Source organism: Neophocaena asiaeorientalis, unplaced genomic scaffold (genome assembly GCF_003031525.2).
Source record: "Neophocaena asiaeorientalis asiaeorientalis breed wild unplaced genomic scaffold, Neophocaena_asiaeorientalis_V1.1 scaffold599, whole genome shotgun sequence".
Lineage (NCBI taxonomy): Eukaryota > Metazoa > Chordata > Mammalia > Artiodactyla > Phocoenidae > Neophocaena > Neophocaena asiaeorientalis.
In genome coordinates, this window is record NW_020173499.1 from 341,730 (window position 1) to 355,187 (window position 13,458).

The 13,458-nt window shown below is 38.4% G+C and overlaps 1 protein-coding gene across 2 annotated transcripts in view; it reads left to right on the plus strand.

Annotated features, from left to right (window-relative positions):
* Nucleotides 1-13,458, plus strand: part of KIF3A (kinesin family member 3A) — a 66,035-nt gene that overhangs the window by 6,311 nt on the left and 46,266 nt on the right. The gene's annotated exons all lie outside the window — the stretch shown is intronic.

Consider the following 13,458-nt stretch of genomic DNA (forward strand, 5'->3'; position numbering starts at 1 on the left):
TCCCTCTTAGAACTGCTTTTGCTGCATTCCATAGGTTTTGGGTTGTTGTGTCTCCATTGTCATTTGTTTCTAGATATTTTTAAATTTCCTCTTTCATTTCTTCAGTGATCGCTTCGTTATTAAGTAGTGTATTGTTTAGCCTCCACGTGTTTGTATTTTTGACAGATCTTTTCCTGTAATTGTTGTCTAGTCTCATAGCGTTGTTGTCGGAAAAGATACTTGAACCATTTAATTTTCTTAAATTTACCAAGGCTTGATTTGTGACCCAAGATATGATCTATCCTGGAGAATGTTCCATGAGCACTTGAGAAAAATGTGTATTCTGTTGTTTTTGGATGGAATGTCCTATAAATATCAATTAAGTCCATCTTGTTTAATGTATCATTTAAAGCTTGTGTTTCCTTACTTATTTTCATTTTGGATGGTCTGTTCTTTGGTGAAAATGGGGTGTTAAAGTCCCCTACTATGAATGTGTTACTGTCGATTTCCCCTTTTATGGCTGTTAGCGTTTGCCTTATGTATTGAGGTGCTCCTATGTGGGGTGAATAAATATTTACAGTTGTTATATCTTCTTCTTGGATCGATCCCTTGATCATTATGTAGTGTTCTTCTTTGTCTCTTCTAATAGCCTTTATTTAATTAAATTAATTAATTAATTTATTTTTTGCAGTACGCGGGCCCCTCACTGTTGTGGCCTCTCCCGTTGCGGAGCACAGGATCCGGAGGTGCAAACCTGTGTTCGCACACAGGCTTCTTGATGGCAGCAGCAGCAGCAGCCTTAGCGTCTCATGCCCGTCTCTGGGGTCCGCGCTGTTAGCCGCGGCTTGCGCCCGTCTCTGGAGCTCCTTTAAGCAGCACACCTAATCGCCTCGCCTCGTGCACCAGGAAACAAGAGGGAAGAAAAAGTCTCTTGCCTCTTCGGCAGGTCCAGACTTTTCCCCAGACTCCCTCCCGGCTAGCCGTGATGCACTAAGCCCCTGCATGCTGTGTTCACGGCGCCAACCCCAGTCCTTTCCCTGCACTTCAACCGAAGCCCGAACCTCAGCTCCCAAACCCGTCCACCCCAGCGGGTGAGCAGACAAGCCTCTCGGGCTGGTGAGTGCCCGTTGGCATCGATCCTCTGTGCAGGAATCTCTGCGCTTTGCCCTCTGCACCCCTGTTGCTGTGCTCTCCTCCCCGTCTCTGAAGCTTCCCCCGTCTGCCACCCGCAGTCTCCGTCTGCGAAGGGGCTTCCTAGTGTGTGGATACCTTTCCTCCTTCACAGCTCCCTTCCATTGGTGCAGGTCCATCCCTATTCTTTTGTCTCTGTTTATTCTTTTGTCTTTTGCCCTACACAGGTACGTGGGGAGTTTCTTGCCTTTCGGGAGGTCTGAGGTCTTCTGCCAGTGTTCAGTAGGTGTTCTGTAGGAGTTGTTCCACGTGTAGATGTATTTCTGGTGTATCTGTGGGGAGGAAGGTGATCTCTGCGTCTTACTCTTCCCCCATCTTTCCCCTCTCCAGTAGAAGTTTTTCTAATTTCATTCTTTTACATGTAGCTGTCTAATTTTCCCAGCACAACTTATTGAAGCAGCTGTCTTTTCTCCCTTGTATGTTCTTGCCACCTTTGTCGTAAATTAGGTGACCATATATGTGTGGGTTTATGTCTGGGCATTCTGTCCTGTACCATTGATCTATATTTCTGTTTTCCTGCCAGTACCATACTGTCTTGATTACTCTACCTTTATCGTATAGTTTGAAGTCAGGGAGTCTGATTCCTCCAGCTCCATTTTTCTTTCTCAAGATTGCTTTGGCTATTTGGGGTCTTTTGTGTTTCCATACAAATTGTAAGATTTTTTGTTCTAATTCTGTGAAGAATGCCATTGGTAGTTTGATAGGGATTTCATTGAATCTGTAGATTGCTTTGGGTAGTATAGCCACTTTCACAATATTGATTCTTCCAATCGAAGAACATGGTATATTCCTGCATCTGTTTGTCATCTTTGATTTCTTTCATCAGTGTTTTATAGTTTTCTGAGTACAAGTCTTTCGCCTCCTTATGTGGGTTTATTCCTAGGTATTTTATTCTTTTTGTTGGAGTGATAAATGGGAGTGTTTCCTTAATTTCTCTTTTTGATTTTTCGCTGTTGGTGTATAGGAATGCCAGAGATTTCTGTGCATTAATTTTGTATCCTGCAACCTTACCAAATTCATTGATTAGTTCTAGTAGTTTTCTGGTGGCATTTTTAGGATTTTCTATGTATAGTATCATGTCATCAGCAAATAGTGACAGTTTTACTTCTTTTCCAATTTGTATTCCTTTTATTTCTTTTTCTTCTCTGATTGCTGTGGCTAGGACTTCCAAAACTGTGTTGGATAAGAGTGGCGAGAGTGGACATCCTTGTTTTCTTCCTGATCCTAGTGGAAATGCTTTCAGTTTTTCACCATTGAGTATGATGCTTGCTGTGGGTTTGTCATATATGACCTTTATTATGTTGAGGTAGGTTCCCTGTATGCCCATTTTCTGGAGAGTTTTTATCATAAATTGGTGTTGAATTTTGTCAGAAGCTTTTTCTGCATCTATTGAGATGACCATATGGTTTTTATTCCTTAATTTGTTAACGTGGTGTATGACATTGGTTGATTTGCATGTATTGAAGAATCCTTGCTTCCCTGGGTTAAATCCCACTTGATCATGGTGTATGATCCTTTTAATGTGCTGTTGGATTATGTTTGCTAGTATTTTGTTCAGGATTTTTGCATCTATGTTTATCAGTGATACTGGTCTATAATTTTCTGTTTTTGTGACATCTTTTTCTGATTTTAGTATCAGGGTGATGGTGGCTTTGTAGAATGAATTTGGGAGTGTTTCTCCCTCTGCAATTTTTTGGAAGAGTTTGAGAAGAATGGGTTTTAGCTCTTCTCTCAGTGTTTGATAGAATTCTCCTGTGAAACCATCTGGTCCTGGACTTTTGTTGGTTGGAAGCTTTTTAATTACCGTTTCAGTTTCATTTCTTGTGATATGTCTGTTTATATTTTCTAATTCTTCCTGGTTCAGTCTTGGAAAATTGTACCTTTCCAAGAATTTGTTCATTTGTTTGTGGTTGTCCATTTTATTGGCATGTAGTTGTTTGTGGTAGTCTCTTATAATCCTTTGTATTTCTGCAGTGTCAGTTGTGATTTCTCCGTTTTCATTTCTAATTTTATTGACTTGCATCCTCTCCCTTTTTTTCTTGACGAGTCTGACTAAGGGTTTATCAATTTTGTTTATCTTCTCAAAGAACCATCTTTTAGTTTTATTGATCTTTGCTATTGTTTTCTTTATTTCTGTTTCATTTATTTCTGCTCTGATCTTTATGATTTCTTTCTTTCTACTGACTTTGGGTTTTCTTTGTTCTTCTTTCTCTAGTTGATTGAAGTGTAGGGTTAGATTGTTTATTTGAGATTTTTCTTGTTTCTTGAGGTGAGATTGAATTGCTGTAAACTTCCCTCTTAGAACTGCTTTTGCTGAGCTCGTAGGTTTTGGGTTGTCATTTGTTTCTATGTATTTTTTTATTTCTTCTTTGATTTCTTCAGTGATCTCTTGGTTATTTAGTAGTGCACTGTTTAGCCCGCATATATTTGTTTTTCTTACAGTTTTTTTCTTGTAATTGATTTCCAGTCTCATAGCATTGTGATCAGAAAAGATGCTTGATACGATTTCAATTTTCTTAAATTTTCCAAGGCTTGATTTGTGACCCAAGATGTGATCTGTCCTGGAGGATGTTCCATGTGCACTAGAGAAAAATGTGTATTCTGTTGTTTTTGGATGGAATGTTCTGTAAATATCACTTAAATCTGTCTGGTCTATTGTGTCATTTAAAGCTTCTGTTTCCTTAATTATTTTCTGTTTGGATGATCTGTCCATTGGTGCAAGTAAGGTGTTAAAGTTCCCTACTATTACTGTGTTACTGTTGATTTCTCCTTTCATGGTTGTTAGCATTTGCCTTTTGTATTGAGGTACTCCTATGTTGGGTGCATAAACATTTATAATTGTTATATCTTCTTCTTGGATTGATCCTTTGATCATTATGTAGTGTCCCTCCTTATCTCTTTTAACAGTCTTTATTTTAAAGTCTATTTTATCTGAGTATTGCTACTCTAGCTTTCTTTTGATTTCCATTTGCATGGAATATCTTTTTCCATCCCTTCACTTTCAGTCTGTTTGTGTCCCTAGGTCTGAAGTGGGTCTCTTGTATACAGCGTATATATGGGACTTGTTGTTGTATCCATTCAGCCAGTGTATGTCTTTTGGTTGGGGCATTTAATCCATTTACATTTAAGATTACTATTGATATATATGTTCCTATTACCATTTTCTTAATTGTTTTGGGTTTGTTTTTGTTGGTCTTTTTCTTCTCTTGTGTTTCCCACTTAGAGAATCTTTTTTAGCATTTGTTGTAAAGTTGGTTTGGTGATGCTGCATTCTCTTAGCTTTTGTTTGTCTGAAAAGCTTTTGATTTCTCCATCAAATCTGAATGAGATCCTTGCTGGGTAGAGTAATCTTGGTTGTAGGTTTTTCTCTTTCATCACTTTAAGTATATCCTGCCACTCCCTTCTGGCCTGCAGAGTTTCTGCTGAAAAAATCAGCCGATAACCTTATGGGGATTCCATTTTATGTTATTTTTTGTCTTTTCCTCGCTGCTTTTAATATTTTTTCTTTGAATTTAATTTTTATTAGTTTGATTAATATGTGTCTTGGTGTGTTTCTTCTAGGGTTTATCCTGTATGGGACTTTCTGTGCTTCCTGGACTTGGGTGACTATTTCCTTTCCCATGTTAGGGAAGTTTTCCACTATAATCTCTTCAAATATTTTCTCAGCCCATTTCTTTTTCTCTTCTTCTTCTGGGACCCGTATAATTCGAATGTTGGTGTGTTTAGTGTTGTCCCAGAAGTCTCTGAGATTGCCTTCAATTCTTTTCATTCTTTTTTCTTTATTCTGCTCCTTGGCAGTTATTTCTATCATTTTGTCTTCCACCTCACTTATTCGTTCTTCTGCCTCTGTTATTGATTCCTTCTAGTGTATTTTTCATTTCAGTTATTGTGTTGTTCATCTCTGTTTGTTCTTTAATTCTTCTAGATCTTTGTTAAACATTTCTTGTATTTTCTCAATCTGTGCCTCCATTCTATTTCTGAGATTCTGGATCATCTTTACTATCATTACTCTGAATTCTTTTTCAGGTAGATTGCCTATTTCCTCTTCATTTATTTGGTCTTGTAGGTTTTTACCTTGCTCCTTCATCTGTGACATATTTTTTGCCATCTCAGTTTTTTTTTTTTTTTAAAGAGGGGATTGTGTTCCTGTTTTACAGGTTGTTTGGCCTGAGGCTTCCCACACTGTAGTTTGTAGGCTATTGGGTAGAGCTGGGTCTTGGTGCTGAGATGAGGAGCTCTGTGAGACCTCACTCTGATGAACATTTCCTGGGGTCTGAGGTTCTCTGTTAGTCTAGTGGTTCGGACTTGGAGCTCCTACCACAGGAGCTTCCCCCTGACCCCAGGCTTGCAAATCAAGATCCTGCAAACCACGTGGGTGGCTAAAAAAAATTTTTTTTAAGAGAAAAATAACAAAGTAAAACATAAAATTAGACTAGGAAACTAACAGATATGTTAGAAAGAATATAAAAATAAAAATATAGATGAATCAACAACCAGAAGGTAACTCAGTACCACAATACTGAAAAAGGAAAGAAAGAAAATAAAAAAAAACGGGGAGGGGGAAGGACTTGGCTGTGGAGAGTGGGGCCTATCAAGGGTGAGGTTTGGGTGGTGGGCAGGGCCAGTGCTCAGGACCTATGGGGCTGGAAAAGGCCCTGAGGGCTGTGTGGGGGTGGGGCTTAGGCTCAAGGAACAGAAGGGGGTCGGGCGTGCCCCCCATCCTGGTCTTAGAGGGCAGGGGACCTCACCTGGGAGCCTAGCAGGCTTCCTGGGCTCGAGTTGGTGGGGCAAACACCCTCCTCTCCTCTCCTGCTTCTCAGTCTGTGTTCTGGGAGGGCCTCTCCCACCTGCCTCTCCTGATCTCCCTGGCCTCCCTCCTATGCCACCAGGACCCATGCAGCCTGGAGGGGGCTTTGGATTGGAGGGGACTGGCCTGGGAGCTCAGCAGGCTCCCTATGCCCAAGTGGGCGGGGCAGTCGCCTTCTGCTCCTTTTATGCTCCTCCCAGAGGGCGCCTCCCACTTGCCTCTCCTGATCTCCATGGCCTCAGGGGTGCTGATGTTGTCTTGACTCCACTTCTCCCCGTTTTGGTCCCTGTATGTCCTACCGGTTCACTTTGGGGTTCCTCCTGTCTCCTTGGGTGTCAGAGTCCTCCACCAGCGGCCAGCAGGCTCATTAGTTGTGGGGAGATGCTAACTCTGTGTCTTCCCACACCACCATCTTGACTCCTCTCCCCTGTAGTTTACTTTTAAACAACTTTTATCAAGCTATTAATAATACCCAGTGAATTCACCCATTGTAATTGTGCAATCGAATTGTACAGTTTAAGTTTTAGTAAATACATACAGTTGTGAAAACATCAGTTTTATCACCCCCACAAGTTCTTTTATGTCCATTTACAGTCCCACCCCCAGGCAACCATGGACCTGCTTTCTGTCTACAGTTTTGCCTTTCCTCAAAATTTCATATAAATCAGATCAGACACTATTTTGTCTTTATCTGTTTTCTTTGACTTAGTGTAATATTTTTGAGGGCCATCCATGTTGTTGTATGTATCAGTAGTTCCTTTTTATTGTTGAGTTGTATTCCATGGTATGAATATACTACTTTTTATGATCTTTGATGGGAATTTGAATGATTGCAGTTTTTTGGCTATTAAGAATAATGCTGTTAGGAACATTCTTTTCTTTAAAATATGTATTTAATTTTTGGCTCTGTCGGGTCTTAGTTGCGGCACACAGGCTCTTTGTGGTGCACGGACTTCTCTCTAGTTGTGGCATGTGGGCTCCAGAGCACGTGGGCTCATTAGTTGTGGTGCGTGGGCTTTCTGATTGTGGCACGTGGGCTCAGTAGTTGTGGTGCGTTGGGCTTAGTTGCCCCACAGCATGAAGGATCTTAGTTCCCCAACCAGGGATCGAACCAGCATCCGCTGCATTGCAAGACTGATTCTTAACCACTGGGTCACCAGGGAAGTCCCAGGAACATTCTTTTATAAGTCATTGTGCAGATATGTTTCAAAGTTTCTCTTGGATAGATACGTAAGAGTGAAATTGCTGGGTCTTATGGTTAATGTATGTTTATCTTTTTAAGAAACTGCAAAACCGTTTTCCACAGTGGAAATCTGTTTTCCACAGATTGTACTACTTTTTTCCCAGCAGTATGGTATGAGATGTGAGAGTTTCTTCACATCTTCACCAACATTTAGACTCTCGTTCTTTTTAATTACAGCTATTCTACAGGGTCTGTAGTGGTATCTCATTGTTTTAACTTGTATTTCCCTAGTGATTAACAACATTGAACATCTGTTTGTGTACTTATTGGACATTTGTATGTCTTCTTGGTAAAAATATCTCTTAAAATATCTTACCCATTTAAAAAATTCGTTGCCTGTGTTCTTATTATTGAGTCATGCTCTTTATATATTCTGGATTCATAATCTGTGATCAGAAAATATTTTTCCCAGTCTGTGGCTTGTCTTTTCATTTTCTTAGTGGTGTTTTTTTGAAGGGAAAAGTTTTGTATTTTGATTAAGTTCAGCTATCAAGTTTTCTTTTATCACATGCTTTTGGTGACATAGCTCAGAAATTTTTTCCAAATCCAAGACCACAAAGATTTTCTCTTATGTTTTTATCTAGAAGTTGTAAACATTTTAGGTCTTACATTTAAGTCTCTGGTCCATTTTGAGTTAATTGTTATATATGGTGTGAGGTGAGGGTCTGAGTTTTTTTCTTTTTTTCTACCCTCTGCCCCCTCTTTTTCCCTTGTTGCCTATGGATATCCAGTTGTTCCAGCACCATTTGTTGAGAAGACTGTTCTTTCCTTATTGAATTAACTAGGTGCTTTTGTCAAAATTCAACTGACCACAAATGTGTGGGCTTATTTCTGGATTGTTTGTTCTATTCCATATTTGTTTGTTTGTTTATTTATTTATTTGGCTGTGCTGTGCTGCGCGTGGGATATTAGTTCCCTGACCAGGGATCAAACCCGTGCCCTGCATTGGGAGCATGGAATCTTAACCACTGGACCACCAGGGAAGTCCCATAGAATTCTGTAATATATAATGCAGTTTACTGTGCATTATTCAAATGTAGTTTAGCTGTAACTGTTTGGACTGTAAATTATAAGTACATAATCCTTCTACCATTTGAAAAAGTTTTATTTAATTAATAAACTATTTTTAGCGCAATTTTATGTTCACAGTAAAATTGAGCAAAGTACAGAGAGTTCCCATATATCCCTAGTCCCCAGAATGCACAACCTCCTCCACTGTCAACATCCTGCACCATAATGGTTACATTTGTTAAAATTGATGACCCTGTATTGACACATCATTATCATCCAGAGCCCATAGTTTACATTAGGGTTCACTCTAGGTTTTGTACATTCTGTGGGTTTGGACAAATATATAATGACATGTATCCACCATTGTAGTATCATACAAAATTGTTTCACTCTATATAGTATGTTGCCTTTTCAGATAGATAACTTTCACTTAGTAACATGCACTTAGGTTTCCTCCATGCCTTTTCGTGGTTTGTTAACTCATCTCTTTTTACCAGTGAATAATATTCCATTGTCCTTATGAACTGTTTATCTGTTAACCTGCCTACTGAAGGACATCTTGGTTGCTTCCAAGTTTTGGCACTTATGAATAAAGCTGCTATAAATATCCACATGTAGGTTTTTTGGTGGACCTTCTGCCATTTTAAATATATAGTTTGGAAACGAGGAGATTGGGTAAAATCTCAGGTCATTTTTAGTTTTTAAAAACTAACATTTTAAAAGAAGTTCATATTGAACAAAATGATAGCATTAGATTTTAAGTTTGGCATTTAAAAACTAGAAATTTGGACTCTCATCTCTGAAAATAAGATGAGATTCTTTAATTTTAGGGGATTCCTGGTCCTCCTTTCTCAGCTCTAATATAGTAAATTAGTAACCTTTTCATTAAAAAAAATTTCATTTAATTTTTATTTTATATTGGAGTATAGTTGATTTACAATGTTGTGTTAGTTTCAGGTGTACAGCAAAGTGATTCAGTTATACATATACATATATCCATTCTGTTTCAGATTCTTTTCCCATATAGATTATTACAGAATATTGCGTAGAGCTCCCTGTGCTATACAGTATGTCCTTGTTGATTATCTATTTTATATATATAGTATATGTATATGTTAATCCCAAACTCCTAATTTATCCCTCCTCACCATGTTTCCCCTTTGGTAACCATAAGTTTGTTTCTGAAGTCTGTGAGTCTGTTCCTGTTTTGTAAATAAGTTCATTTGTATAATTTTTTTTTAGATTCCACATAGAAGTGATATCATATGATATTTGTCTTTCTCTGACTTCACTTAGTATGATAATCTCTAGGTCCATCTATGTTGCTGCAAATGGCATTGTTTCATTCTTTTTTATGGCTGAGTAATATTCCATTGTATATATGTACCCCATCTTTTTTATCCATTCCTCTGTTGATGGACATTTAGATTGCTTCCATGTCTTGACTATTGTAAATGGTGCTGCAGTTAACATTGGGGTGCATATATCTTTTCGAATGATGGTTTTCTCTGGATATATGCCCAGGAATGGGATCACTGGGTTGTATGGTAGTTCTATTTTTAGGTTTTTTTTTTTTTTTGATGTGGACCCTTTTTAACGTCTTTATTGAATTTGTTACAGTATTGCTTCTGTTTTATGTTTTGGTTTTTTGGCCATGAGGCATGTGAGATCCCAGCTTCCTGACCAGGGATTGAACCTGCACCCTCTGCATTGGAAGGTGAAGTCCTAGCCACTGGACTGCCAGGGAAGTTCCTATGTTTAGTTTTTTTTTATTATTATTATTATTATTATTTTTAAACATCTTTATTGGGGTATAATTGCTTTACAATGGTGTGTTAGTTTCTGCTTTATAACAAAGCTATGTTTAGTTTTTTAAGGAATCTCCATACTGTTTTCCATAGTGCCTGTACCAATTTACATTACCACCAACAGTGTAGGAGGGTTCCCTTTTCTGCACACCCTCTCCAGCATCTACTGTTTGTAGACTTTCTGATGATAGCCATTCTGACTGGTGTGGGGTGATACTTCATTGTAGTTTTGATATGCAGTTCTCTAAAAATTAGCAATATTGAGCACCGTTTCATGTGCTTTTTGGCCATCTGTATGTCTTTGGAGAACTGTCTATTTAGGTCTTCAGCCCATTTTTTGGTTGGGTTGTTTGTTTCTTTGATATAGAACTGCATGAGCTGTTTGTATATTTTGGACAGTAATCCCTCGTTGGTTGCTTCATTTGCAAATATTTTCTCCCATTCTGTAAGTTGTCTTTTCATTTTGTTTATGGTTTCCTTTGCTGTGCAAAAGTTTTTAAGTTTCATTAGGTCCCATTTGTTTATTTTTGTTTTTATTTTCATTGGGAGGTGGATCCAAAAAAATCTTGCTGCAATGTATTTCAGAGTGTTCTGCCTATGTTTTCCTCTAAGAGTTTTATAGTACTCAGCTTTACATTTAGGTCTTTAATCCATTTTGAGTTTATTTTTGTGTATGATGTTGAAGAATGTTCTAATTTCATTGTTTTACATGTAGCTGTCCAGTTTTCCCAGCACCACTTTTTGAAGAGACTGTCTTTTCTCCATTGTATAGTCTTGCCTCCTTTGTCATAGATTAATTGACCATACGTGCATGGATTTATCTCTGGCCTTTCTATCCTGTTCCATTGATCTGTATTTCTGTTTCTGTGCCAGTACCATACTGTTTTGATGACTGTAGCTTTGTAGTATAGTCTGAAGTCAAGGAGCCCAATTCCTCCAGCTCATTTATTTTTCTCAGGATTGCTTTGTCTATTCGGGATCTTTTGTGTTTCTATACAAATTAAAAAAATATTTTGTTCTAGTTCTGTGAAAAATGCCATTGGTAATTTGATAGGGATTGCAATGAATCTGTAGATTGCTTTGGGTAGTGTAGTCATTTTGACAATATTGATTCTTCCAATTCAAGAACATGGTATATCTCTCCATCTATTTCTGTCATCTTTGATTTCTTTCATCAGTATCTATAGTTTTCTGAGTACAGGTCTGTTGGCTCCTTAGGTAGGTTTATTCCTAGGTATTTTATTCTTTTTGATGTGATGGTAAATGGGATTGTTTCCTTAATTTCTCTTTCTGATCTTTCATTGTGAGTGTATAGAAATGCAAGATTTCCATGTATTAATTTTGTATCCTGCAACTTTACCGAATTCATTGAGAGCTCTAGTAGTTTTCTGGTAGCATCTTTAGGATTTTGTATGTATAGTATCGTGTCATCTGCAAACAGTGACAGTTTTACTTCTTCTTTTCCAATTTGGATTCCTTTTATTTATTTTTCTTCTCTGATTGCCGTGGCTAAGACTTCCAAAACTATGTTCAATAATAGTGGGGAGAGTGGACATCCTTGTCTTGTTCCTGATTTTAGAGGAAATTCTTTTAGCTTTTCACTGTCGAGAATGATGTTAGCTGTGGGTTTGTTGTACATAGCCTTTATTATGTTGAGGTAAGTTCTCTCTGTGCCGACTTCTGGAGAGTTTTTATCATAAATGGGTTTTGAATTTTGTCAAAAGCTTTCTCTGCATCTGTTGAGATGATCATATGTTTTTTTTAACTGATAAAATTTTTTTTTTCACTTTTGAGTTTTTACACTTTTCCTGTTTATTCGTGTAAGGTGGAAACTAGAACTGTTTAAAAGACACAGATCGAGTACATCAATAACTAGGGTTTTTTCTTTTTTGCTATACTATTTTCACACCTACAGGTGTGCTTGCTAGGCAATATAACCATCACAGAAGCAAACGTGAGGCAGAATACTGGTGAGGAAAAAGCGAGAGAGAGCTACCAGATATACAGACAGGCTCCTTCTACATTCACTACTGTGTTTTCAAGTGCCAAGTATTAACTGCACATTCTTGTTCAGCTAGAAAGAAGATGGATTTTTTCTTTTTTTCCCTTTTGGTTTGTTTGAAATCAGTGCATGAATGTTTCTCATTTCAGCAGATGGACAAACAGATGGACACTATGGCTATGGGAAATGTTCAGGGGAGGGAGGGGGATACTGTGAGACTGCTAGGCCGGGCTATTCCCAACTCTCCCCATCACAGTGTTCATGCAACTTCCCTGCATTATAGGGTCTTGTTGAAACGTGTCTGTGAGCTTGATGGGATGGATACACTTGGGAGAGCTGGTGACAGGTGCTAACAAGCATTATCAGGTCTGGCTGCAATATAAGGAGAAACCATGGATATTTAAAAATACGTTTTTGAGTCAGATCTTGGTGTGACTGAAGAGCAACCACCGTTCTGAGAACTGGAAGAAGACAGAGCTGAGATGCAGGAAGCTCTTTTCAACTCTCTGTAGCAAGGCTGGCCAACATCCCTCACCCCCTCCAGGCCCCCTGTCCCTGCTCATCTAGTACTAAACTGTGAACAAAAGGCAAAGAAAATGCATAAAGAAGAAAATGTAAGGAAGAAGAAGGACAAATTTAGAGAGAGAAGAGAAAACCAAAATCAATAGTCAAAAAGCACAGTGGGAAAGAATGTTTAGATTTCAAAATTTTAAAGCCCCGAGCTAGGAAGAACCCAAAGACTGAGTACTTACTCCTCAAGTGAAAGGCAGTCTCTGCAGAACATTATTTTTGGAGGTGTTATCCAGGAAACAGATAAGGCCATTAGTAAGATACATGGCTTTTTTTTTCCTTCTTGAGCTCATGGTTACAGGGAAAACAGATTCCACTACGGAAGCGCAAGCTGCCAGTCAGTAACATGCTGCTGTAGGAAAGGGGTTGGAGTCATGTGTGGTTTATGAGCACTGGACCTTTGCATGGTGTCATAACCCAGTTATCTGCCACCAAGAATGTTAATTTCTGGCTTCGACTTTCCTCAGAGGAAGACACTGTGGCCATCCGCAGTCATGAACTTTTGAGTGGCAACAGCCCCAATGGGTCAAGTGTCTACAAGCCCTGAACAGAACAGGCAGAATCACTGTGAATTACCATGAAACTCGAATGCCAAGCTAGAGGTTTCTCACTCCAAGTCCCAGTGTCACAATATAATCTCTATAACTTTCTGTACAAATTTACAATGGAACTGTATTTCAGTGACTGTTTTGAATTGAATTAAACTTTCCGAAAAGTTACACATAATTCAGGTCTATTTTGTTTTCTACCAGTAAGAGTGCTGCTAAATTACAAAACTCCATAATCACAGTATTGTTTTTCAAAAAAATTAAACACAAAGTATTCCTGTCAATGTTAATCAAAATCA